The 5,144-nt window shown below is 42.6% G+C and overlaps 1 pseudogene; it reads left to right on the forward strand.

The window, feature by feature from the left end:
* Positions 1–690: 690 nt before the first annotated feature.
* Positions 691–4,765, forward strand: LOC136495960 (wall-associated receptor kinase 5-like; annotated as a pseudogene).
* The last annotated feature ends 379 nt before the right edge of the window (positions 4,766–5,144 follow it).

A 5,144-nucleotide genomic window follows, 5' to 3' on the forward strand; every position in this document is an offset into this window, starting at 1 on the left:
TCCTAGTCTAGTTCTTGCTTCTTGCTCCCTGCATTCCAAATTATAATAGGTTTTGGCTTTTTTAATATATTGTCTTTACTATACACTTAGATATATACTAGGTCTAAATACATAATAAAATAAATATATCTAAAAAAATCAAAACATCTTATAATTTGAGACATATGAAGTAGGTTAGAACAAATATAATAAGAGATTTTTAGTAGGCTGAATATTGAGATGGAGAAGAAATAAGAGAAAAGAGAGGTGAACTATAAATTTACAGTTAGCTGAATCACAGACCAATAAAATATTATGAAAGAAAAAAAAAGTTGGTCATAGGTAAACTAAGAGCATTGAATTCCACGGAGGAGGCAATAAAATATTATGTCAAGCTCGTCAAACTTGTCGGTGGAACCTTGAATTCCACGGAGGAGACAAGGAGCAAAGACTCCGCATCAGCCCGTCTTCCACGGCAGATTACAGAAAATTCCTCTGCCCGAACTACTAGAGAGGGTATTAGGAACATGACATTGCCATTGTCATCCAGAGTTAAAGGCCGAAAATGACACGACTGGTCTCCCTGGTCAATACAAGTCTCTCTCTATATAAGGCTAAGTTGTGCCATACTGCTACGAAGTAAATAAGTCGAAGCATATATCCTCTCGGTTATATAGAACAGATATGAATTCTCCAAAGATGAGCATAGCCATGGCAACGCTTGTGCTCGGACTACTCGCTGCACCGTGTCCAACAGCTGTCTCGGTGAAGACGAGGCGAAGCATCTGCCCTGACGGATGTGATGTCATCCCCATCGCGTATCCCTTCGGGATAGGGGCAGAGTGCTCCCTGCCGGGCTTCAATCTCACATGTGCGAAGGGCGCCAACAACACTAGTAACCTACTGCTAGGCAACCCAAGCATCCAGGTGTGGGACTTACACTGGGGGCCGTGGGTCCAGTATCCGTCTCTTGTCTTCCACACAAACATCAGCTACTTTGTGAAGCTAACTCCTGCCCAGAACTACTCCGTGCACTGGGAGGCTCCAGGCAGACCCTTCGCCATCTCTGGCTCCTCTAACATGGCCCTCTTCGTTGTTGGCTGCTCTGTTAAGGCGACGTTGTTCATCGGGGACTCCGCTGTTGAACTTGGCAACTGCTACGTTGCCTGTATAGGAGGATCTCAAGTCGGCATGGGATACTGTAGCATCGCTATTACGGTGACACTAAGATCGTTTACTCTCAACATCTCGCGCACCAGTAAAGCTCAAGCCGCGCAGGGGCTAGAGCAAGTGAGTGTGTTCATCACCGATCAACTGTTCCTGCCATTGGACCTCCATGACTATGACTATCCAACCGCACTCATGAGTTGGGCTATTCCCAATCAGCTCAACTGTAAGCGCGCCAAGGAGGACAAAGCCAGCTATGCGTGCGTTAGTAACCACAGCAATTGTCAGGAAGCACCGATTGGTGGATATTTTTGCAACTGTTCGCAAGGATTCTATGGCAATCCGTACGTCGTCAACGGCTGCTTTTTGCCGGAGTCGGACCCACCAGCACCAACACCTGCTCCTGCTCCCTCTCATGATTTTCATGAAGGTTCGTATATCCTCTCACTAGTCACCTATCAGTCCTTGTTATTTTCCTTTTTAACTTTTGTAGCCGAAACTTTAGACGTTTCTTGTTTCATTAGCACAAGAAAGACTTTGACCAATAATTAGTTCATTGTTATTTTATCTACTTGATATATACCCTGTACCAAAATGTGAGTTGTTTTAATTTTGGTCTCTGTCAAAATTCTCTAACTTAAATCAAGTTCATATAAAAAATATATTAACCAAATTCAAGACATTTCATGATGGATTTAGAATTTGGTTTTTTAAATGTCCGTTCATTTTTCTATAACTTGGTCAACGCCATTTTTTCTAACTTAGAACAAAAACAACATAACTTGTAGTTTGAAATGAAGGGAACACTGAACTATAATCATAACAAGATATTTTTTAATACTAGCTAATATAGTAGCAGTAAATATTTAGCACAAAAAATAAATTATTAATAGATGAGTTATTATTGGGCATAACAATACCAAATAAACCTTGTAGAGAACTTGAAGGGGGTTCCCTAGGTATCTAAATGGCTTAAGCTAAAAAATTGTCAACGGCAAAATTATACTCCCTCCGTCTCAAAAAAGAATGACGTTATGGGATTCGTGCCGGTCAAACTTTTTTAAATTTGACTGAATTTGTAAAAAATATTAGCAACATCTATATGTCCAAATAAGTTTATAGAAAATTATATTCAGTACTAATTATACACCATAAATATTTATTGTTTTATATATGTTTAGTCAAAGTTGAGATGGTTTGACTTCTCGAGAAGTAAGAATGACATTCTTTGAGAAGTAAGAATGACATTCCTTATGGGACGGAGGGAGTAGATCTCATTGTGGACTATTTTTTTTTAAAAAAATGTTAACCCAAATTTGCATGGACATGTAATAAATTTCAAAATATCTCACCCAAACATGCAAACAGACACTTTTTGCTTGCTTCAACATGAACAAACATAAACATTTTTAATATTATCAGTACATGATATAAATACTACTAAGAGTTGACCAATTATTTAGTTTGTTCTATAATTTCGAGTGACATCCAGCTTAAATTGAGTTCGCCCATATCCATACGAGTGCATATATTTTGATATGAATACTACAGATTATCACAAAACTGCTTATATTATCATGTCGTCATGTTGCATAATGCATGTTTCGTGCCTCTGTAGTTCATATGTGACTGCTGGTGCTTAATAACTGATGGTACAAATGATTTTTACCGTTGGTCAAATGCCATTTAATTTAATGTTGGTATTTTCCTTTTACTAAAACATTTGGAATGAGACTTTTTCCCCCTTGCAACAGATTACGACTCTATGCAGCCGAAAGAGAATTGCCCAACATTGTGCGGCAACATTAGCATTGCATTTCCCTTTGGAACAGAATTAGGTTGCTTTGCAAAGCTTCCACTGTATCTGACATGTAACCCAAGGCCTTCTCCTATCCTTCAAATGCCCGATGGTTCGGTGGTCACTGACATATCCATCGACGAAGGTATCCTGCGTATTCTCAACTCATCAGATACAGGCAGTTCCTTGGCCTACCTGGGAGCCCCTTTGTACGCTTTCTCTGGTCAACACGGCGTGTTGAGGTGGGCCGTCGACAACAAGACCTGTAAGGATGCAATGGCGTCTGAGGATTATAGATGCTTCTCTAATAGTGATTGCTTGGATGTCACAGACGAAATACTATCACTCAAACACGTTGGTTATCAGTGCAAGTGCTCTCATGGATTTGGAGGAAATCCTTACCTTAGATACGGATGCACAAGTATTAGCACTGGCAAGCATCAAAGAGCAAAGCAAACTTGTAATATTAGGTAAGCTACTTACACAATTTTTAAATATCCGTCCTGGTGATTATATGATCGTGTCCCAGATCATAGAATTGCCCAGTTGGATTACATGCCGCCTTTCTAAAAAAAATTACGGCCTCTGTGTCTCAAGTGTACACCCAATGCAGGTGTGACCATTGGACTAAGCAGTGGCGGTGGCATTCTATTCCTTGGCACAGTCTTTGCACTTCTTACACGGAGATGGAAGAGGAGCGTTCAGAAACAGCTTAGAAAGAGGTATTTCCGCAAAAACAAAGGTATTCTCCTAGAACAACTAATCTCTACAGACCAAGAAAACGCATGTGATGGCACAAAGATATTCTCCCTTAGAAGAGCTAGAGAAGGCAACCAACAATTTTGATCCCACCCGTGTGGTCGGTCGTGGTGGCCATGGCACTGTGTACAAGGGCATCCTGTCTGACCAACGTGTCGTGGCTATCAAGAGGTCAAAGGTCGAGGCAAGCTCAGAGATTGAGCAGTTCATCAACGAGGTATCCATCCTCTCACGGATCAACCACCGGAACGTGGTGAAGCTTCACGGCTGCTGCCTTGAGGCCGAGGTCCCATTGCTTGTCTACGAGTTCATCTCCAACGGCACATTATATGACCTCTTGCACCATGAGCAGAATGGTATCCTGTTGCCATTACCTTGGGAGGAGCGTCTAAGGATTGCCGTCGAGATCGGCGGTGCTCTCACTTATTTGCACTCAGCAGCTTCGGTGTCAATTCTTCACAGAGATGTCAAGAGCATGAACGTACTTCTTAATGACAGTTACATAGCTAAGGTTTCAGATTTTGGCGCGTCGAGGTCGATCCCAATTGATCAGACACATCTAGTAACTGCCGGTGCAGGGCACAGTTTGGATACTTGGACCCAGAATACTACCACACCGGGCAACTCAACGAGAAGAGTGATGTTTACAGCTTTGGAGTGATACTTCTCGAGCTGCTGACAAGGAAGAAGCCAATCTTCGAGAATGAGAATGGCGAGAAGCAGAACCTGTCGAACTATTTCTTATGGGTCATAGGTGAGAGGCCCCTTGAGGAGGTTGTTGACAAGCAGATTCTAAGTGTTGAAAGTGAGGAAGCAATTGGGAGTATGGTTCGTCTGGCAGAGGAGTGCCTCAGTCTGACACGAGGGGATAGGCCTACCATGAAAGATGTGGAGATGAGGCTCCAAATGTTGAGGGGTCGTCAGTCCGTCGCCCCGCCTCGTTGTGATGGTGAGCGGCTTAGTGGGCTTGGTGGTGCTGTTCCGGTGCCTGCAGGTCTGAATGGTTCACGGCAGTACAGCCTTGAGCAGGAATTTCTGTCGTCCGCACGTGTGCCGCGGTAGTTTGTTTTTCTTTCTTTCGAAAGCCTCTTGGCAGTGATTGTGTCTGGCTGTTGTATGTACAGCTTGTTGTGCTCTTAAAATTCTGTACTCCGAACTTCATATAGACGAACATGTATCTTCTTTAGGATTAGTAATTTGATCACCTAAACTGGGAAGCTTACCTATAGATCCTAGACATGTTGTGCCAAGGTCCTCAAGGAGAATACTATACTACGGTTGCCACAAACACAACAGTGTATCTTGAAATGATCACCAAAACTTTGATATGCGTTGCCCACGACACCTTGAGCAACTGAGCTCCTAGAACACAGCAGTCCAGCAGTCCTCGAGGGAGCGGTGTGACCTTGTGTCCAAATAGCTCTCCCATTCCCATGTGACC

The sequence above is a fragment of the Miscanthus floridulus genome, chromosome 12 (assembly GCF_019320115.1).
Source record: "Miscanthus floridulus cultivar M001 chromosome 12, ASM1932011v1, whole genome shotgun sequence".
Classification (NCBI taxonomy): domain Eukaryota; kingdom Viridiplantae; phylum Streptophyta; class Magnoliopsida; order Poales; family Poaceae; genus Miscanthus; species Miscanthus floridulus.